The sequence below is a fragment of the Meriones unguiculatus genome, chromosome 6, assembly GCF_030254825.1.
Source record: "Meriones unguiculatus strain TT.TT164.6M chromosome 6, Bangor_MerUng_6.1, whole genome shotgun sequence".
NCBI lineage: Eukaryota > Metazoa > Chordata > Mammalia > Rodentia > Muridae > Meriones > Meriones unguiculatus.
Genome location: NC_083354.1, coordinates 62,171,472 through 62,195,580, shown reverse-complemented (window position 1 = coordinate 62,195,580; position 24,109 = coordinate 62,171,472). Strand labels below are relative to the sequence as shown.

Genomic DNA, 24,109 nt, shown 5'->3' with positions numbered 1-24,109 from the left:
AATATATCCCTGAGTCCTTAATGTTTCTACAAATATGATTTTAACAATCTTAGTCCCCATGAGGCAGAGGCAGGCAGATCTCTGTGAGTTCCAGGTAGGCCTGATCCACACATTAAGTTCCAGGCTATCAAAGGCTACCTAGTGAAAACCTGTCTCTAAACAACAAAATGGAAAAACAAAGGAAACCTTAAGGCCATTACAGCACATGCAAACTTTTCAAAAGCCTCTGGAAGAATAGCAGTTTTCTCTAAGCCCATTTCTCCCCTCACATTGGCAATGAATGAGAGATGACAGTAAGCATGGCCACACCAAGGCTGGCGAACATACAAAAGCCCTGCAAATACTAAGCATCTCCTGGAAAGTCAGCTGCATCCTGTGGTAAAGTCGACTCATGCTTCATCATGTGTGAGACTGATGCAATACTAAACCGTCTGTTTCTTACCTCCATCAAATACTCCTTCCATGTTCTGGCTTTTACACACTGATGTTCTTTTCCCCAGTCCCTTCCTGTTGACCTTGGCAATGGAGGGTTCTCTGCGTGAACTTGACAAAAGCTGTAATCTTTAGACAGGAGAACCATAGAAGGACTGCCAAGGCACTGCTCATCATAGCTGCTAAGTTTAGTGAGGAACAGGCAGGCTTCTAGAAAAGTATCAGCAGCCTACACCTTTAATAAATATTATCTCATATGATGGTTAGTTATGCTTTTAATTTTTTTAACTTTTATTAATTACACTTTATTCCCTTTGTATCCCCCCATAAATTTCTCCCTCTTCCCCTCCTAATCCCACCTTTCCTCACTGTTTTTCAAACATGCCCCTCCACAAGTCCACTGATAGGGGAGTTCCCCCTCTCCTCCCTTCTGATCCTAGTCTATTAGGTCTCATCAGGAATGGCTGAATTTTCATCTTGTGTGGCCTGGTAAGACTGCTTCCTGCTCAGGGGTAGGTGATCAAAGAGCAGGCCAATTAGTTAAGACAAGATCTTGCTATATAACCCAGGCTGCTCTGAACTTCTTGATTCTCCCAATTCAGTCTCATAAATGCTGAAAGGACAGAGGAGTACCACCTTGCTTAGCTACAGTAAAAGGTTTTAGGAAATCAGATATTTAAAACTGTCAGTAGCCTTCAGCTGCATCCTTCACTTCTGAATGACAGGAGAGAATGACAGTACCCATTTCCAGAAGATAGTCAAGCATTTGCACTGAGAGTGTCTTTCCTTCATAGCATTCATCACTTTCATGTCCTCTTCATCTAGGAGCCAGCTGAGCATCCCAAGCCAGATGAGGCTGGGCAGTCTCATCACATACTGACTCAGAGCCTTGACAGTGGTGGCCTGAACTTGGATGTATTCTGAGAGATGCCTGCAGATGTTCAGCTCTTGCAAATTTGGCAGGTTGTCAAGAGCTTGAAAGAAATGTCTGTATCCTTCCTGTGTAATCTTGTGATTCACTGAAAGATCTAAGTTCTCAAGTTTCTGGAAGCCTCCACTGGTTGCTACCTTGGCTAGAAAACAAAACATTTAAAAAAGAGAATCACGAGGCTGTCAGTAATCATGACGAGATATGGGTACTACTCCCAACCCTGACAATGAAAGTAGGAAATGGTCAACATGATGTTTTAGAGGTCATTCTTTGAAAGCACCAAACAGCTGCTTTGCAGATAGGGAATGACCTCGACAAACTGCAAAGGGGAAACAGAAACCAGGATAAAGTGCCTAGACAGAAAAAACAAACAAACAAAAACACTGATCTAACTGAAAGATCTTACAACTCTACATGTGCTTTGCACTTAGCTTGAAGGTATAAAAGAAAATGAGAGCCATAAGAAAGGTAGACAAAGTGGCAGAAAGATCACTGCTCACACACGAGGGAAACCTTTTCTCTGAGGGAAGCTCACCAATTTCCATCACACTGTTGTCATCCAAGGTGTGGTGAAAAGCAAGAACTCGGAGACACTGAAGCTGCAGACACTGCTGGACAATCAGTCTGTCCACTTGGTGAATCCCATCCCCAGTTTGAAGAAGCAGTTCCTCCAGGTTCCTGAGAGAACCCAGAGCCAGTGCTGTGGGAGACAAAACAAAGCCATCCTCTGTTGCTGTTCCACCATGAGCAGCTGTGACCTAGACATTCTGCACTCTAAGAGGCCCCACCTTACAGAGGCCTGCCTCATAACTGCCCTCTCAAAGAAGAAGAGAAAATGGGTCAGTGCTCCAGGATATTTGATCACACTGTGAACCCTGAAATTGTGTTGTTTATCAAAATATCCTGTTTCTAGTTGTGGTGGGGCTCAGCCTTAGCACACACCTTTAATCCAAGAACTTGCTTGAACAGGTTTAAATAAAGGCAACAAAAGTTCAAGAGGTGGAGCAAGAAACCAGTTGATAGGAAGTGAATGTAGAAAAAAAATAGAGAGTAAGAGAAAGTCAGAAGGATGGATAAAGAAACACATGGAAAGTAGAAGGGTAAGACATTGAGTTTTGAGATGGTGTTGGGAAAGAGAGTTTCCCTTTGTTACGTAGGTTGAGCAGGAAGGTCAGCTGGATGCTTTCTCAGCTTCTGTCATATAGCAGCCTTTTTTAATTTTTTTACCCAAGCATCTTGCTCCTGCATATTTATTGGTGCAACTGAGTGATTGAAATTTGTTTAAAAAATATATATATATAAATTTATATATATATATATATATATATATATATATATATAGTGCTTCAACACATGGCACAACCACATGAACAGAGAAATTATGCCAGTGTAGATAAACTGAGAAGCTGTAAGATTTGGTAAGTCACCTGGAAATTCTCCAAGAAGTTAAGATGGGAAATACCATAATACAAGGTGCTAGGACCCTGCATAATCCTGCTTTAAATGGCTTTAAAACAGCAGCAGTAAATGAAAAGATAAACAACTTGACTGAGATTGACATAATTCAGATTATAGTTACACCAGCCTAGCAATTAATATTTTATCCTTAATAGCCATAGTGGATTTTTGTACCCTCTCAAAGGAAAAAAAGAAAACTTAGAGATATAGGGAAAATAAAAATATCAAAAGTGGACTGATAGGATACAAGCCTTAGAAGAAAAATTAGAGATACTTATAAATAAAAATGAGAATAACACTCAGACAAGGACAGAGACATTTAGATAAGAACTTACTGTGCCACTGCATGATGAAACTGAAGAGGGCCAGCTTAAGGTTATTAGAAAACCAACCTTAGATTATACAGTAACTATACAAAAGATGATAGATACCCCAAATGTTCTGAGGAAGTTAAATGGAATCTTATAGGCATATTGAATTTGAGATTGAAAGAAGTAATCATTTTATTTGGTATGCATTCACCCTATGTATTGGCAACTTAGAACAGAATTATCCTTTGTCTGGAAAGATTTGGCAACAGCAATATTGGAAGCCAATTCTCAGTTACAATGGCAAACATGCTAGAAAGAGGAAGCTAGGACTATAGAACAATGATATAAGACTAGAAGTATTAATATTTCCCAGGATTCATTGCTAGGTAAAGTTCAATATGATGAGGTACAAAGGTAACTTGAATATGATAATCATACCATGACACTATGTTGCTTAGCAGCTTTAAATGTTTGGTACAAAGTTGAAGAATCAGGAAAGAGGTTGGAGTCATTTACTAAAATCTACAAAGACCAAAATATGCCTATATTGACCCTTTTGCAAAGATTGACTTCAGCTGTGAATAAAATAGTATCAGATTCACAAGTCAGACAAATTTTGATTGAATTTTTGGCTTTTGATATGCTAATTCAGAGACAGGTGGTGTTGGTACATGTCTCTAATCCTAGCAATCAGGAGGCTGAGGCAGGTGGATCTGTGAGTTTGAAGCCAGCCTGATCTGCAGAGTGAGTTCCAGATAGCCATGGCTACACAGAGAAATCCTTTCTCAAAAAAACCAAAACAGAAAAAATGCTAATTCAGAATGCAAAAGTGTGAGCAGTCCTTTTAAGCAGGATTGGCACCAATAGATGAATGGACCAGAAATATGGCTGATATTGGATCTCATGTTTATAATGCTACTCTGATAGCAGAAGTAATTTCTAACAGTCTTAAGAACAATCAAAATGTGAGATGTTTTAATTGTGGTAAGCCAGGTCATTTTTAAAGGGATCGTAGACAAAGCATTCTTAGAAACTATGGGGGTGTTTTTCCCCTAGAAATTATTGAGACGGAAGGCCTCTCAGCTTTGTGGAGTATGCAAAAGGTGTGGCAAAGGACAGTACCTGACTAATGAATGAAGATCAACAACTGACAAGCATTGAGGAGGGGGAATGGGAGATGTAAGACTGAATATCACTATGGTGTCCTCCAAAGGACCAGCATGGTTGATGCATGACCCATACTTTGGTGGATAATGCCCAGCCACCCAACACAGACTTGAAATAAGTCAATGAATGTAAACAAAAAAGGTCCAGGGAAAGGCCACTCCTCAGGCCTCATAAGACCCAGTCAGGAGGAGGCAAGTGTTCAGATTTCTGTGCTGAGTCTGAGATTTAGTCTCATCAAACAATGAGCATTTATGGGAAACACTCTTAAAAAAAGCAAGACAATGCCAATATAGGGTAGAGAGCTTTCTCTTCACAGTTCTTCTCAGATTCATTGTGCATAAGGAGAGCCTGAGTTTCTCCTTGATCCCTTTTGTTTCTTTTAGGTAGAGATAACAACTCTCTCGGTGTGAATGTGCATGCACGTGTGTGTGTTTGTGTGTGTGTGAATGTGTGTATGTGTATGTGTGCACATGTGTGTACATGTGTGCTTTGTGGGGAAACTGAATATATAAGTTAGTGTGCTAAAGTATGGGCACATTCCATAAGCCACAGGCTGAGTTTTTAAACATTGTGTCTGTACCAAACACATACAGACTCTTCTTCCTCATCAATATTCCCAGAAAAACACAGCATAACATTTGTTTGCAGGGCGATAGATGTTGTAGGCAATGGAGAGATGGGTTAAAGTACATGGAGGATGTGTGAAGTCATGGGCAAACATGGCAACATTTTGTATCATAGAGGATCTTCTAGTGTTTACAGCAGCAGCAGGCCCTAGACCCAACTGCCATGGGTGTCAAGGAAGAACTATACACAACTTGCTTGGTTGTGGACTCATTCTAGGAGGCAGGAGAGGAGAAGATGAAAAATAAATTAAGAAAAAATGTTTTACAAACTTACCAAACTTTCTTGATGTTTCCTTATCTGGAAAGTGTTGGTCATTAAGATTCAGTTTCTTCAGAGAAACAAAATTTGGCAAGACAGTGACTAGGAAAGGGAAAATAAATTTTAGTTAGGCCAGACACATTTCCTATGACAAAGAAGAGTATCATTGAAATAAAGAGTATTTCAAATGTGATGAAAGATGATATAATATTCAGGTTGAATTACTATGACTTAGTAGAAGACACTGCTCTGAAAATTAAAGATTTAAATTGTAGACAGATTTATTTCACTTTGGTGAAAGCCTCACTGAAGATCAAGTGTGATCACAGTTCCCACAACAACACTTGCATTTTAATCCTAGAGTACTGAATGACTGTGCACAGAAGCATCTGAAGTCAAAGTTTTACAGTTCTTACCAAATGAAGTGGTTTCAAAGCATTGTCCAGAAAATTCAGTCTCTCTCAGTTTCTTGCAGGAAGCAAACTTAGCCATGAGAGACTCACAATTCAACAGGAAATTACATTTCAGATGGAAGACATGAAGATTTGGAGAGTTCTGAATCAATTTAACTGCAAAATGTGAAGTATTTTCAGAAATTAGAGAAGGCCATGAATTTTTACCAGAATTTGACCCTCAATACATCAGTTCCAGCTACAGTGATTAAACAGGCAGTGACTTGGTGGCCCAGTGCCTCTGCAGACTACATTCATTGGGGTTATGCTCAGTTTCTGCAGCTGACTAGTGGGCAGATGACCCGGGGCAAATTCTTCACCCCCTCTGGAAACAGAGAACTGAAAAAGAAAACTATTTATGTTCACTATATTTCACCCCCAGTGTTAGCATCCTGATGTCTCTATGTTTGCACCCTTTACTGACACAATAGGAATTCTGTCTGTGCAAAGTAACATAAAAAAAGAGAACAACTCTGAAACACAACTTTAAAAACATGTAAACCTATTTATTTTGTCTATGTGTATGTGGTGTGTGGAGATCATCCATGTGCCAAAGCACATGTTGGGAGGTCAGGGGAAAACTGGGAGAACTCGATGTTTCCTTTCACCATACATATCTATGGGACTGAAGCCAACAGGACTGACTTAAGCACATTTACCTTCAACTTGGAAAATGTTTTGTTTGCTTGCTTTGGTTTCTTTTCAGACGGGGTCTCATATTGTATCTCTGACTAGCCTGGAAATAACTACATTTACAGGGAGAGGCTGACTTTGATGTGATAGTCTTCCTGTCTAAGCCTTCCAAATGCTGGGACTATAGGCAGGAGCCTCCATACTCTAGTGACTTTTTGACATGCAAATCTGCCATGTCAGTTCCTAGCTTACATCTCCTTAGTGTTCAGTGCTTTAAAAATTAAGGATCTGATGGTGCTTTTGTCATTTTGCTAAATGGCATGTTGTAGAAAAATGGCTGCACAGCTGTCTGTCAACAAGAGACTTGGATGAAGAGAAATGGAGAAAAGGTTCTAACTGCTTCTTGGCTATTCAAGCCAACTCAAAAGCCATGTACTCCCTTTGTAAACTTTGTGTACATTGTAAACCCACAAGGCCCCAGGCCTACAAGCAATAAAATTGTCTCAATCCCTGATCTCGTCCTAACAATCAGGCCACAGAAACCCTCCACTCCTAGACTTCCCTGGAAAGCTGTGCCCCTCCAATCGCACACCATGCAACCCTACATAAACTCTGTGTTCCCCCCAGTTCTCTGCTGCTTCTTGCTCGAGAAGAAGCAACCACCCTCCCAGGTTTTCCCTCCCAATAAATCTCTTGTGCGAGGTGTGTTATGTGGTGTGGCTTGGTGGTATTCCTGGGCTCTGGACTGCCAGGATATCTTCTGGAGCACACTGAAACCCTGTTGGCTGAGCAGAACTTTTGCTGGGGAAACCTCCCCCGCAGAAGCAGAGCTATTACACTTGTACTGGGAAAACTCTCCAGGCAACTGGAGCAGAACTCCTGTAAGGGAAGCCTTTCATTTCAGAGCTGCAACTCTACACTGCTCCCAGTCAGATTCCTTTGCCCTCAGTAGACAGATCTGCACTTGCCACTCAGACAGCAAAAGAAGAGGACTCCACACGCTGCTTTGGAGAGGATGTGTTAGGAGTGTAAAGGTCAGGCTATGCAGTCAAATCTTCTGTTTGGAGACACATTTCCTTAGCCCTGATCCATTGCTGACCTCATTTCCCCAGCTGACAATCAGCAATAATCATCATACCTTCTCTCACACAGGGGCTGTGAAGACTGAGACAGCGGTTGTGAAGGGCTGAGAACAGTTCCCCACATGTTAAAGACTTGGGTAACAAATAAATCTCTGCTCTCTTAAGGAGGAAGAGCACTGTTCCCACACCTTCCCATGTGGGAACAATTCACACTGTGAAACCCAGGGAAGGTTTAACTAATGATGGTTCTACCAATTACTAGCCAAGTAGTTTTTCCAGCTGAGAAATGAGCTGGAGATCCAAGCACCATCCTTACCTAGTCTAGAGAGGTCAGACTCCGTGGAAATTTGGATGGATAACTTCTCCATGTGGTGGAGGTTTGGGAACTCTCTAGGAAGGACTGAAAGCACATCTGCTTTGCCGTATAGTCTGACAGACAGTTCTTTCAGTCCTGGGAACTTGTCCAAGTCAGCAAAGAGTTGATCTGGAAAGCAGCACATAGTTCCCATCAATCAAGGTCCCCAGTGGAAGTTCTAAACTATGCTGTCATCTTTAGCCATTTTCATGCTTTCAGAATGAAATTTCTCACACTTCCTAACATCTGTGTAGGAAGCACAGCCATGAAGATACTGCCATCTGGTGATTATAGACTATAGGAGAAGCCCTGTGCTGGTCTCTAGACTCACAAAATATATAACATTTTCCCCAACCAACAAACAGCATGGTAAACAACTGGTTTTGCACATGCAAAATATTATAGTTTAATTCTTAACTCCAACTTACATAAAAATGTAACTCAGAACCTCACCACCGACCTGATCCTTTGCATCCTCTACCAAAGTCTGTCCAGGTAACTCTCCAACCCTCCTCTCTCATCCATCCCCAAACCGCCTAGATCTAGTTTGGATCCCACATCCAGTACCTGGGCCTAGTCCAGCTACCTCTGCCTGTGTCACTGCCAAACTGTAGAATTCTTTTACAATCCACTCTGCCTTCCTTTCCACCCCTAACCTTCAGCCACATCCTACACAATCTTCTCCAGGGTCTAGCTGTGTGAGTTTTCCTGATGATTCCCACCTCCCACCCTCCCCAACCCCCACAAGCTTGGACTAAAATGCACATCTTGCATATAAGCTCAGGCTCCGGTGTCCACCTGAGCCATATCCAACTTGTAGGCCCAATCCAACCCTCACAATCATAAAACTGATGGAATGACAAAGAAAATCCAGGATTTGAAAATAAAATTCAATAAAGAAAGAAACACTGAGGAGGACTCAAGATAAATATATATAAAATTGAAAAACCCAATAACTGAACTAAAAATCTCAAAGGACAGACTTACAAGTATAATGAATCAAGCGGATGATTCAGTATGAGTGACTTGAAGATAAAGTACATAAAATTAGCAAAGAATATGGGGGGAAACACAGCAAAGAAACATACAGGAAATGTGGGACACCAAGAAAAGAGCAAACTTTTGAATTTGAGAAATAGATGAGGGAGAAAAAGCCCAGGTCAATGACATAGACCAGCTCTCCAACAACATCATAGAAGAAAACTTGCCCAAATCAAGAGAAGACATACCCACACAGAAGATACAGGAAGCACAGAGAACACCAAATAGAAAAATCCTGAAAAGAAACTCTTCATGGCATATTTTTTTACTTTCAATAATTGAATTACTAACTACACTTTAATGCTGATGTCTTTTTTTAAACTTTCAACTATTGTTGTTTCTTTTCTTTTTATTTATTAAAATTTATTTACTTTGCATCCCAGCTATAGCCCCTCCTTTATCCCCTCCCCATCTGACCATCCCTCCTTCTTCTCCTCCCATGCCCATCTCCCAGTGCACAGATAGGAGAGGTCCCACTCTAGTTCCATCTGACACTAGCCTAACAGGTCTCATCAGGACTGGCTGCATTGTCTTCCTCTGTGGCCTGGCAAGGCTGCACCCTCTCAGGGTAAGATGATCAGATATCCAGACACTGAATTCATATCAGATACGGTCCCTGTTTTCTTTACTAGAGACCCCACTTGGAGACTGAGCTGCCATAGGCTACATCTGTGCAGAGGATCTAGGTTACCTCCATAAGTGGTCCTTTGTTGGAGTATCAGTCTCAGAAAAGACCCCTGTGTCCAGAATTTATGGTTCTGTTGCTCTCTTTGTGGAGCTCCTGACCCCGCCAGGCCTTTCTCGCCCTTCTTTAATAAGATTCCCTGCACTCTGCTTCATGGCATATTTTAATGAAAACATTAAGTATACAAAAAATTTGAAAACATCAGGAGAAGAAACACAAGTCACACATACAGGAACACCCATCAGAATAACAGCTGATTTCTCAATGGAAACACTGAATGCCAGAAAAGTCTGTGTCACTGCATATCAAACCTAAAAAACCAAAACAGACAATCTAGATTAATACTGATAGTAAAACTATCTACCATACTTGATTGGGGAGAAAATTCTATGATATAAATAGCCTACGAAAACTATATCCAAAAAACCAACCTAAAGCAATTAAGGGAGATATTATTTCAGACTGAAGAGAGGGGTGAACTGAGCTAAGAGATGAAGAAATTTGAAGGTATGATTACTAAAGTACAAAGTAGCACTGAGAGCACAAACAACACCAGAAATCAACAACACATCACTACAACCAACATATGCACTTCAATAATACCTTCAAATATTAATGGTCCCAATTCTCCAATCAAATGATTCAGGCTGGATGAATGAATCAAGAAGTAAAATCATGTCAGGCAGTAGTAACACAACCTTTAATTCCTGCACTGAGGAGGCAGAGGCAGATGGATCTCTGTGAATGAGGCTAGCCTGTTCTACAGAGCAGGTTCCAAGATAACCAAGGCCAAACAAAGAAACCATGTCTCTAGAAACATAATAAAAATATAATAATAATAATAATAATAATAATAATAATAATAATAATAACCTATAATAATAAATTCATCTATCTGTTGTCTATGAGCAACTATCTTAGATTTAAAGATAGGCACTTACTAACTCCCCCTTCTCTCTTATTATTCCCTGCACTCTGCCCAAGGTTTGGCTATGAGTCTCAGCATCTGCTTTGAAACACTGCTAGGTAGCGTCTTTCAGAGGCCCTCTGTGGTAGGCTCCTGTCCTGTTTCTTGTTTTCTTCTACATCCAATGTCCATCCCATTTGTCTTTCTAAGTAAGGATTCACCAACTTACCCTGGTTCCTCTTTCTTGTTTATCTTCTATAGGTGTATAGATTTCAGTATGCTTATCCTATCTTATAGGTCTATATAAGTGAGTATATACCATGTGTGTCCTTCTGCTTTTGGGATACCTCACTTAGGATGGTCATTTCTGGTCCCACCATTTGCCTGCAAATTTCATGATTTCCTCATTTTTAATTGCTGAGTAGTATTCCATTGTGTAAAAGTACCACAATTTCTGTATCCATTCCTCAACTGAGGGACATCTAGGTTGTTTCCAGGTTCTGGTTATTACAAATAAAGCTGCTATGAACATTTTTGAGCAAATGTCCTTGTTTTGTACTTCAGCATTTTTTGGATACATGCCTAGGAGTGGTATAGCTGGATCTTGAGGAATCACTATTCCTAATTGTCTGAGAGGACAGGAGCTCCATAAGGACCAAATATATCACAGCATAGGGGTCTTTCATGAGACTGTTTCTCCAGGTAAGGACCATGTATGGATATAACCTAGAACCCCTGCTCGGACATAGCCATGGTAGCTCAATGTCCAATTGGGTTCCCTAGTAAGGGGAACAGGAACTATTTTTGATAGGAACTCAATGGCTGGCTCTTCGACACCCCTGGCCCGAGGGAGGAGCAACTTGCTAGGCCACAGAAGAGGACATTGCAGCCATTCCTGAAGAGACCTGATAAGCTAGGGGCAGATGGAAGGGGAGGAAGTCCTCCCCTATCAGTGGACTTGGAAAGGGGCAGGGAGGAGATGAGGAAGGGATGGCAGGATTGGGAGGGAATGAGGAATGGGGCTATGGCTGGGATACAAAGTAAATAACTTGTGATTAACAAAAAAAATAAAAATTTTTATAAAAAAGAATATAGCTTCTATGAATATTAAAAAAATAAATAAAGATAGGCACTTATATAGAGTAAAGAATAGACAAAATACTCCAATTAAATGACACTAGGAGTCATGTAGGCATTGTTATGCTAATATCTGACAAAATAAACATAAATGATGTAGAAGAAATGAGGAAAAATACTTCACTGTAATCAGAAAACAGCTAACCAAAACACATTATTATTATAAACATATATTCACCAAATTCTGGTGCATCCAATTGTATAAAAAGTATACTACTGGAATTAAAGATACACACTAACACCAACACATTGGTATTAGCTGATTTCAATACCCTAGTTTCTCCAATAGAATAAAAAATAATCATAGAAATATCAAATTTAAATGACATCATCTATGAAATGAACTTAACAGATGCCTATAGAATATTTCACCCAAACACCAAAGAATATAAAGTCTACTAAGCTACGCACACAAGCTTCTCTAAAATAGATCATATTCTGGGACACAAAACAAAGCTGGACAAATTCTGAAAGATTTAAATAACTCAGTGTATCCTGTATGACCATAATATAATAAAACTTAAAATCAACTTCAAACACATCTCTAGGAAATACACAAATTATGGAGATTAAACACATTACTGAATGATAAAGGGGTCAAAGAACAAATCAAGACAGAAATGAAAAAGATTTCCTATAACTAAATAAATATAACACAACACGAAAACCTGGAGACACATTAAAAAATAATCCTACATGACAATTTTATAGCTCTAAGTACTACATTAAAAAAAAAACAGATAAAGTACAGATCAATGACTTAATAGTACAACTCAAACATTTGGAAAAATAAAGAGAAACCAAACCCAGATCCAGCTAATGGCAAGAAATAGTAAAACTCAAAATGGAAATTAATGAATTAAAATAAAACAACACCAGGAATCAGCACGTAAGAATTGTGGCTTTTTTGAGAAGATAATCAAGATTGATAGGCCCTTGGCCCAATTAAACAAGTGAGGTAACCCAAACCTGGAAAGACAACTGAGGTTCCTGGCTCAAAATCTCAGATATGAGTATATAATCTGGAGTAACAGCATAAAAAATGGGGGAAAAGACCATTGTGAGGAGAGCAGTAGAGAGAGAAATAGCAACAGAGGGGAAATAGCAGGGTTCAAGCAATGTAAAAGAGTAAATAGGAAAAATAGGGGACTTTAAACACAGAGGAGAGAAAGGAGACAAATAGAGAAGGAGGATGGAGGGACTATTAATTATCTACTTAAAAATACCTATGATACATTTAAGTAATAAATATGTGCTTATATACATACATACGTATATAAATACCATACAAATATACATAATTTAAATGAAAATTTCCCATCTGTGCTGACAATGCTCTTCCCAAAAGCCCTAGGTTATCTAACAAAAATCCTGACATCAGGCATGAGAAGCCCTCTTTTTGTGTTGTCAGTCAGGATTGTCTAAGAAGTTCCCAAAACATTAAAGACTATTTCTGATGGCATTGTTTGCCTTCCAGAGGTGGAAGATATATCTCTATTGCTGAAGAGAGCATGCACTTCAGGCACAGGACCTTAAGATGTGAGCTGAAACTGACCTGAGAGCCTCCTCCCTGAGGACTAGCTTTTGGTGTACCAGAAGGCAGCATGCAAGCTTCCAAGGGAGGGAAGCAACCAATTCTTCACAGCTATGATATCTATGAACCACAGCAATGACCAGCGTGACACAATACCTCTAACGGTGTAATGGTGACGTTTATACCTTAATGGTAACCAACCATCTCTAATTGGACATAAGTTCCATTCAACAAGAGGGAAGACATGACTGGTACTGGAAACCTAGCCAAGTTCTCAGGGCTTGCAAAGCTTGGATGTTGAAGAACAACCTCCAAATACCACTGTACTAAACCAGCATAATCCCTAACTACATTCTCCATATCTGTCCTTGTGCCCACAGACTATCCCTACCCTCATCAAAGAAACTTCTCTTTGCAACAGAGGAAGACTATTACAGAAAACCAAAACTGATCAAAATTAAGAATTGTGATGCCTAGTCTCAACTGACACATCTACAACATGACTGGTTGGCCTAAGGCTCAGAGATCACTGTGGGAAAAAGAATAGGAAAGATTTTAAGAGCCAGAGGAATACCAAGTTTTACTGATGTTCTGTCTTCTGAAAATGTCAGAGAATCTACACCCATGAAGTCTCACTAAGAAAGTTTCCTAAACATGACCTGAACAAGATTTACACCAATGGACATGCTAACGTGGACAGGCTGAAGCTCAGGAAGCTTCAACCACGAGGAAGAACGTCAGGCAACTAAGGATGCTAAGACAGGGATTAATACTCTTCCCAGGGAAGAGCACACCAACTGTTATACAATGACAAATGGTCAGCACTCTGTGTGTGTGCAACATTGTATGGACTGAGCACGTTGCATATGTGTATGTGTGTGAGAGAGTGTGTGTGTGTGTATGTATGTGTGTATAAAACGTCTAAAGAAAAAGGTCATAAATTCGATTGAGAGCAAGGGGAGTTCACGGTAGAGGTTGAAACAAAGACGAGGAAGGGAGAAAAATATAATTGTTTTACACACACATATGTGTGTATACATATATTCCAAAATATATAATATACCTGAATGGTTTGTCCAATGTTACATGTGTGTGTGTGTGTGTGTGTGTGTGTTTCTGCCTTCCGTTCAATAAAAAAGCTATTAGTTAATGCCAAGGTATTCATTCCACTACTGTAAACTAAGGGTAATAGTGACCTGTTGGTTGTTTTCTTAGTTCAAAGGCATATTTTTTTCTTTTGTGTTCTATGTCATAGTTAAGGATCCATTTTCAAATCTAAGGTCTTAAAGATTACCTGTTATGGTTTCATTCTTGAACTGTCATTGATCTACTTTGAGCTATATTTTTTATCCTATCTCTCTTATCTTTAATTTTTAAAACATTTTTGAGATTAAAATAAAATTACATACTCCAACCAAGGACTATTCATAGAAATAACCCAGAACCCCTGCACAAATGTAGCCCAGGGCAGTTCAGAGTCCAATTGGATTACATAGTAATGTGAAGAGGGACTGCCTCTGACATAATCTGATTGGCCTGCTCTTTGATCATCTCCCCCTGGGGGGGAGCAGCCATACCAGGCCATAGTAGAGTACAATGCAGCCACTTTTGATGTGAACTGATAGACTAAGATCAGAAAGGAGAGGAGAACCTCCCCTATCAGTGGACTTGGGGAGCAGCATGCACGCAAAGGGAGGAGTGAGGGTGTGATTGGGAGGGGAGGAGGGAGAGGCTTATGGGAGGATGCAGAATGAATAAAGTGTAATTGATGAAAAATTTAAAAAAAAGGGAAAATAATAATAATAAAGTGAAGAAAATGGGAAAAAAATAAAATTACATTATTTCTCACCTTTCATTTTCTTTTTACACTCCCTTCCATCTATCCCTCCATCTACATTTTTCTCATTTCTCTTATTTTAAGACAGGATCTTAAGTTCCCAGGCTGACCTCAAATTTGGTATGTAGCCGAGGCTGCCCATGAATTTCTTCTGCCACCACGTACCATGTATTGAGAATACAAACATGAACAACCTTGCTCAGTTTGCACAGTGCTGGGAATTCAACCCAAGATCTTACTAGTGTTTATGTTATACAATGCATGTTTATGGCATATCAACATTCTACCAGATAAGCTACATTCATACCCTGCTTTGTCTACCTGTTGCATGAGAGTCAATCAGCTCTTTTGGAATCTGTGAGTGGATATTTTTCATCACATTAAAATTTTTTTTTCAAGGATGAGATATGTAGAAGCAGAACTATCCAGCACACAGTGAGTTTAAATCTCACCTGCGCAAGCAAAGACACTATCTATAAACCAAAACCAAAAAGAGGAGGCACATTTTTAAAAACCAGGAGAAAGTCATATTTAATGTTTACCTAAAAATGCACATATAATTTATGTAAGTATAGGTGTACATATAAACATAAATGAAGTAAATTTATGCCACTGGAGGTGAAAATGCCATGAAAAAATTAAAGTCCAAGTGCAAGGTATAAAAATTTCTCCTCGCATTGTGGTCAGGAGACCCTCCCCTCCAATATAACATAGGCTTTTGCTGTTTCCTATGGTTGCCTCACAGAATTTGATGACAGGATCCTATTACTCAAGACACCACATACTTCAAGCTCAAGACATGAAAGAATCTAGAACTGTCCTTGGAAGCCTCTTCCCTAAAGACTAACTCTCTCTCTCTCTCTCTCTCTCTCTCTCCCCATTAAACTTGTTTTAATGGGTCTCAAAATTCTGTGACAGATTTTTGGTCAAGTTGTGTCCATTAAAAAGTACTGATTTTGAAAACTAATAACTTAAAACTGCCACATACACACAAAGGTCCAGGAAACATTCTTCTTTTCTTCTGAAGGTTTTAGGATGCATTGTTATCATTAACCAGTATTTTACTATTAAATTTAAATTGCAAATTGAGACAAACAGTTCTGAGAACATTCTTTCACCACTGATTAAGACAAAGAAAACAAACAAACAAACAAACAAGATTAACTCTCACAGTACCCTAAGGTGCTATGAAAGCTGTCAAGGGAGAAAAGCAATTCACTGTCCTACCCAGCCACAAAGCCTATGAACCATAACAATGACCAGCAGGGATGGTATATCCTATGGTATATTAATAGCTTGTTGTATCTTGGAGGTAACCAACACCTACCCAATAAAATGTAAAGGCTGCTCAGGAATAGTAAATTCATGCCTGCTACCATAAACCTAGCTAACTTCCTGTGGCTGGTAAGGTCATGGACCCTGAAAGACAGCCTACTCTTGCCATTTGCTAAGCAAGTGTAATTTCTACCTGCATTCTGAATACTTGTCCTTATATTCACAGATAAGTGTAGCTGTCGATCTGCATCAAAGAAATCAAAGAAGCTTCTTCTTTCTTTTTCTTTTTCTTTTGTGTGTGTGTGTGTGTGTGTGTGTGTGTGTGTGTGTGTGTGGTTTTTGGAGACAGGGTTTCAATGCATAACCCTGGCTGTCCTGGAACTCACTTTGTGGACCAGACTGTCTCAGATTGAAAGAACTCTGTCTGCCTCTGCCTCCCAAGTGTTGGGATTAAAGGTGTATGCCACCATCACCTGTCAAAGAAGCTTCTTTTTCACAAAAGATAGAGACTATAACAGAAGTCCACAACTGCACAAAATCTAGAGAACAAGCGATCATGTGGAGCCCACCCCAATTGATATATGTAAGACTGCTGTTATACCCAAGGCTCAGGGAACATGGTAGGAGAGGGGACAGGAAGCTTGTAAGAGCCAGAGGATCAGAATATCTGCTATGAGATAATGAGTTCCATACATATGACTAGAAAGCTACACCATAAAATCTCAACAATGTGGTTGCCTAAGCAAGGCCTATACAATGACAATACCAGTTAAAAACAATATGGGTAGTCCCACCCCTAGATAAAGAGCTATGTGTGCTTAGTGGACGCTGAGGGGGGACTCAGCTTCTCCACAGACAATGCCCAGCAGGTTATCCAATCCCAAGCGGTCAGCCCTGAACACATACATATACAAGCAACACTAATACACTCAGCAGTTTGTATTTATATATGTGTTTATATATACAGATATGTAGACTAGGTTGATAGGGAACTGGGGAAGAGAGCATGGCATAGAAAGTATGTAAATACAGCACTCGTGTATGACATTGTCAAAAATATAATGAAATAAATGTCAGTAAAAACAATAAAACAGGCAAACAAAATAAACAGAGAGAGAAAAAGAAGGAAGGAAAAAAGAAATAAAAAGGAAAAAGAAAGACTGAAAGCTCATGAGGCCTCAACCCTACAAAAAGAACTATAAAAACCTAAGGGATACTAATGATGGGAAAAAGTCTTACCAGGGAAGAGCATGCCAGTTGGTTATGTACTAACAAATGGTCAGCCCTTAAATCATATATACAAGTAGTAGTATTCAGACTGAGCCGGTATTTAAGTATTGAGAAATGTATACACATAATTAGTATACAAGTATATTAGAAAAATATATACAAGCATGTATGTATATATGTCAATATCAATATCAACAACTAATTTTAAAAACGTGCCATGAATCTGAAAGAGAGCAAGGACGGGTATATGGAGAGGTTTGGATGGAAGATAGGAAAAAAGGACATGATATATTTTATAGTTTCAAAAGTAATTCTTAAAAAGAAAAAGGACGGGGCTAGAGAGATGGCTCAGTGGTTAAGAGTGCTGTCAGCTGTTCCAAAGGACCAGGATTCAATTCCTAACACCCATATGGCAGTTCACAACTGTTTGTGATGCCAATTTCAAGGGATCTGACATCATCACATCAAATGCACATAAAATAAAAATTAAATAAATTATTAAAAAGAATAAAAAAGTCTTTAAAAAAGTTTAAAAAAAAGAAAAAGGACTATACAGACAGAGCAAAGAATACTTGAGCATATAGCATGCTGCTAAAAAAATAAAAGTTCTGCTACTAACAATAACAAAATTTTAAAATTAAATATTTGCAATGGTATAAAGACTGAGAAATTAAATGAATTAAAGATAGTAAAGTCTAGGAGCTGAAAAGATGGCTCGGCAACTAAGAGCTCCTGCTGTTCTGCTGAGGACCACAGTAAGGTTCCCATCACCCACATTAGGCAGCTGAAACAACCTGTAACCACGGCTCCAAAAGATCTGAAACTCTCTTCTTACCTCTGAGGGCAACTAAACATACAAGCACAGAAAAACAGACAATTACATAAATATATTTTAAAAGACATCATTGTAAAGTCTATCCTGAAAACTATCAAACAGCGCTTAGAAGAAGACATAATTATTATTTATGCAGATTAAATGTCTTCTCTGGAGAAGCCATTTCCTCCTCTGGGCAGCGAGAGTGCAGAAGGTTCTCCAGCATCATCTTACACACAATGCCCCAATTACCAACAACCACCTACTCATGCACCCTTCTGAGGACCTTGAGAGATGAAACTATGGTGGCAATATTTTCCTAGTGTTCTCTGAGTTACTTGAAACTCATTCTAGGATTCGGGCCTTCTACACTGCCTCAAACAGTGAGAGTATTCAGATCTCTCCTATCAAGGCACATCCACAGCTTGTACCTGAGAAGTTTACTTATCTAACACTAAAGATGAGAAACCACAGAGTCAGCCAGACTGCTTGTGAAAGCACAGGGATACCTGGTACCTGGTTCGTCCCTGAGACCTCAAGAGACTGCAGGGCAGGCAGGATGAGAAGCTGCTCTTGTTCTGCTGTGCTGAGCTCCAGCCTGCACACAGAGCACTTGGTGACAGAGGTCTTATTCAGCTCCAGAGCCGGGGAAATGCTTTCAAGAAAGCCACTGCTGTTGGACAAGCAGAGCTCAATATTCTGTGAAGCTGAGAAGACTTCCATTAGGACACAGAGCAGTGCTTGGTCTGCTGGGCCCGGTCGGCCACTGCAACTTCCAACCTAGGGATCTTGTGTGGCTTGGGTGACAGTTTCCAATAGCCAGAATTTATTTTGGGTAGATGGCTGTGTTGGTTATTTAGGTTATTGAAAAAACTGTATACATTCTCTTGATTTTTAGCTAAATTTTCTGCCCATTCCTTCATATGTTCAAAGGCAGATACATAGTCCTTATCTATAGTTGGTGGCTGTAATGTTTCATAACACTTTTTCATGACTGAATAACCTAGAATAGGTGACATTTTATTTCCATTCATGAAGACTTTTATACTCACCAACAGTAATAGGCTTTCTGGGTGGTCCCTAAAGTAATGGAAATTCAATACATTTGAAGCCAGTGTTCTCCCTGGAAGGAATTGCAAAATCAATGGAGAACATGCAGAAACTGTGTTGCTTTCATAAGCAAAGTTTAGAGCAAGTCTCAATAAATTTTCTGAAAAATTTGAAGACAAAGCTTCAGGAGAAAACTGCCACAATTCTTTAATTGACTGTATTATAAAGGAAGGTTCTGGTTCGTGCTTTACATGATTCTCTTCTTCAGACATGTTCTCCAGTGACTCTTTCTCATCCACTAACTGGAGCAAATGAGACACAACTTCTGGCCCTGCCCTTGATGAAGGGTGGCTGGAGACATTACTTCAAAAAGTTGTTGTAGGTGGTCAGAGCCTTCAAGGGCGAGTTAATTTGTCTCAAATAATGAATTCCCAGATCTTGATCTTCCTTCCTGTCTGAACCCAGGAGTTCAGTCAGCCTCATGGCAGCAAGAAATTCTTGGAAGAGAGGACTTAAAAACTGGTAGACTGGTCTCAGCCTCTGCGCAGTGAATTTGCTCATTAAGCAGGTGGTCAGGTCTTCATCTTCATCCACTCCAGCCTCTGTGAGGTCATCATTGTTGAACTCAAAGCATGAAGAAAAATGCCCCTTCAAGGCCAGCTGCCCACATGAGGACACAGTGGCCTTGAGGGCCTCAGCTGCAGCTTTGTACTTTAAGGACAGGTACTTCATATAGGACTTGAAAACTGCCACATCATGAAAGGGCTGGTCAGAAGGATTTTGAAACCAGTCAGTACAGACTGCTGCTACGAAAATAGGAGTTTTGTGAATTCCCTGTAAAACCTCATTCTTTCCAAAATAAACCATAAACTCTTGCAGAAGTGTTATATTCTGTGAGAAGACCTTACATAATACAGAGACTGTATTATAGAAAGGAAACTCTTTGATCTCTAGAACTGTATCCAGGTATGGACCTGGCCCTGTTTGTATGGACAGTGATCAAAAAGCAGGTTCGTGACAAGTAGTTTTTGGTAATCAGTATCTCTAGGGCTTGGAGGAGTGAGTCCACCGCATTATAGTCATCCAACAGGAACAGAACCTGGTGTTTTAACTGCTGGATGATGCTGCTCAGGCATGCTTCACTAATGCAGCCTCCTGCCTCTAGGAGTTGGGCACAGATGATGCTGGCCAGACCCTGGTCTGGTCTGGTAGAAATAAGAGAGAGATAGAAGACCAGCTGGAACCTGTTCAACAGGGGACAGCACCATGATGCCCAGAGAAAAGCTATTTTCTTCAGGCAGGTTGTCTTCCCACTGCCAGCTTCCCCCTCCACACACATGACCGAGCTGAGATTGGCAAAGACCTCAGAGATTGTCAGGGTCCCTTGCACTGGCCTGCTGATGTGCTTTGAAATGATGGACACATCACAGCCAAGCAAGTGGTCAGTGCCTTGGCTGGAGCACAACTCTGGCAAATTCATGTGGCAGAAAGTGGCTTTGGTGTAGGTGCCTTGCAGCTGCTCACTCAGACTCTTTGCCTCTTGATAACACTGGTCTTCCCTCAGAGCCAAGCCTGTGGAGAGAAGGGAGGCAGAGGAAGACGTACCTTCACATCTGTCTAATTGCTTGACTGCTAAGAGTGGATTAAGACTCTCCTCTCCTTCCCATGATCCCCCTCCATACCCTAAGACCCTCTCTGATCTTTCCATAGCATCAGTGTGGGCTACTATGTCTAATCCTCTCATTTGACAGGGAGTTGGATATCCTGGCACCCTAATTTCCCTTTAGGATCTCAGCCTGCTGCATGATGCCTTTAACACTGGCTGCTTTGGATCTGGCATGAGGACCGCTGTCTGTAGTCCTGCATTCACTCTCAAGATGCCACAGGAGCCCTCTCTCACTCACAGCTCCCTTCATTTCAGTGCTCTCCTCTAGGAGCTCCTTGGACAATTGTAAACACACATTCCTGTCCAATGCCCACGTACAAATACACAGAATCCCATGTACTTTCATGTTCCTACCAGCCTCGGTGGGATGAACTGGGTCCTCAAGTGATTGCTTTCACTTGTGATTTCCTTTGAAAGAGAAATCCTTTATTAAATTAAAATTTGCATGATAGTGAGACATTATGTTATCACTGAGAACCCAACGTCTTCTAGACTTCACTCTGTTTGTGGCATGTATTCTACCAACTGAACAACTTTTCCTGCCCTTGCAATGTCATTTTGAAATTTGCAAATATTGTACACACATCACATCAACCCAGAGTTGATTAACTTTTAATTTTTCACCCTTTTTTCTTCATTTTTTTTCTGGTTTGTTTTATTTTTAGAGATGGGGTTTTATAGTATAATCCAGGCTGATCTTGAACTCACAACTATCTTCTTGCCTCAGCTTCCAAAATGCTATATTGTAGATATGAGCCATGATTCCCAGCTTTGCTTTTGCTTTGTGGGAAGGCAATCATAGCACACCTACCAAACAACTGCAGCATGCAGCAGTTAGTATGCCCATTGGATTCATAGTTGTGTCTTATGTTGCAAAAATTCATTTCCTGATTTATTATTTGGCATTTGGTTTTGTTCATAAAGCACATTTATGGGCCAGAAATATGTCTCAGTCCTAGAGTGTTTGCCTAGGACAATGGGGGTCTTGGTTTCAATACAAGAAACAACATCAAAAGTCAAATCAGCTGGACATGGGTGCAGAAAGTTGGAACCATAGCATTTTTAAGGCTGAGGCAGAGATCAGAAGTTCCAGGTCAGGTTTGGCTACACAGAAAATTCAAGATCAGCCTAAGCTGAAAATCTGGAAATTTGTCTCAAGCAAAAGTCCAACCAAGGAAAATGACACATGTGTTTAAGGTTCAAAAGTTCTAGCAGAAAGTCTAGCCTACTGGCCTGCAGGAAAAGGGCAGATGGAATGTGTTTAGTCTACATTTTAATCAAGTTGAGTTCTAAAAGGGTCTCTCAAGGGTCTGCTTCTTCTCGGAGAAGGGCTCACTGTTCACTGTGAAGCCCTATCTATAGCTATTATGTGACAGTTGCTTCTTAGATTCTTGTGGACTCTATCTATTTATGATACATTTAACGTTGACAATCCCAGATCAACCCCACAAACATGTGTTGCTGAGTCAGAGAAGGGGCGGGGCTCATTACCATGGCTTCCAGAAGTGCATGGTGGCTCTCAAGGGCTGGAATCACTTCTACAGAGGACTTCAAGTTTTGAAGAAATACACAACTATGCAAAGAAGATAAAAGTCATGAAATGGTTCCATGCAGTTAAGTGTCTGTATTAGCTTTATGGAGAACATGAAGATTCAGGACCAAGAAACAGAAAGTGAACATTTTCAGTGACTCTGTCAGTCTTGCATCCTGTGTAACCTTAAGTCTCTGGGTTCCAATAAAAATGCATGTGGTTTGTAATGTAATGGTGAGGATATTCAGGGAGTGTTTTGGGATGAGAACAGAGTTAGTGACTGTCTGTGAAACCAGCTAAAATAATCTTAAAGAATAGAAAATAGTGACACAGCACTGTGGGTGCAGAGGCAAGAGGATAACTAGGGCTCCCTGGATGCTAACAGGTTCAGACAGAGACCCTGCTTCAAGGGAACAAGAGGGTGACATAAAGGAGAGGAGACTCCCTGTCTCTCTTGGCCCTATGTAGAACACACAATGCACACAAAAACACACATTACCTAAGTGAACAAGGTAAAAATAAATAAAAATTCACAGATTAAAAAATGAGAAAACTCCATAGAGTCATGGAAAAAGAACAACAAAGGACATTAAAAAAATACTAAACAAAGTGTACAATTAAGAATGTAGATAACAATAATTTTTAACCATTTCAACTCTTGTCAAACTGTCAGAAACAAATTCACAAGATTCAAGTTTGCCAACTACATGAAATTCACATTAAGTATAAAAACATAGATATCACACAAATAAAATTTTAAGGTAGATATCCAGAGCTTAGAGATGGCACAGTTGGCAAATGCTTGTAGGGCAAACATGGAGACTGGGCTCAGAGCTCCAGCACCTGTGTAATAGCGAGGCAATAGGGACAGTGTAATCTTAGTGCCGGAGAAGGAGAGACAGGAAGACCGTAGGGGCTCACTAACCAGCCAGTAAGTCTCATTGGCCATCTCCAGGTTTAGTGAGAGACCTGTCTCACAAAATAAGTTGGACAGAACTACAGACCTATTTCTGAATACACAGAACATGTTGCTTTCAGGATAGAGAGGAATCAAGCTGGAACTCACTCAGAATTTCCTCCCTGCTGTCTCCCTGTCACAGTACTGGAAGAGGCTTTCCAGTCTGTTGGGGGAGGAAGGCCACCTGCATTCTCCAATATCACCATCATGCCAGACAAGATGTGGCCAACGGTGAAGAGTGGCCTGAATCTTTGGGGATAACCAACTGCTTTTGAATTGGACTTGAGGATGCTTCCCAGATGCTCTAATAGTGGTCAATCTTGGTGTGATGTTGCAGGCCTGTAAATCTCAGCACTTGGGTGTCAAAGACAGGTAGATCTCTGGGTCAATGGCCAGACTGATTTACATAGCAAAGTCAGAACAGAAAGGGCAACACAGTAAGACCCTATTTCAAAAAGGCAAAAAGAAAGAAAACAAAAACCTAAATTAAATCTGGTGAAAAGCACATGGCCCAGAAACTCTCTAAAGGTCTTAGCAGGGAAGGGTCTAGGAATGCTATCTGGCTTAATGGACATCCTGTCAAAATTCCTTCTAAATATTTATGTTCCTATGCAAAGAATGCTGCTGCTTTGATCCTTGGCTAGATGATAATTGATTATTGAGTGCTCAGCAATAAATGAGACGTCTATGTCAACCTCACACCAAGGCTCTGGGAGCATCTGATGGCACAGCCATATC

General features: G+C 40.2%; 1 pseudogene; it reads right to left on the bottom strand.

Moving 5' to 3' along the window:
• Positions 1 to 1,140: 1,140 nt before the first annotated feature.
• The window catches only part of LOC110542685 (baculoviral IAP repeat-containing protein 1a-like), a 49,487-nt pseudogene continuing 26,518 nt past the window's right edge, over positions 1,141 to 24,109 (bottom strand).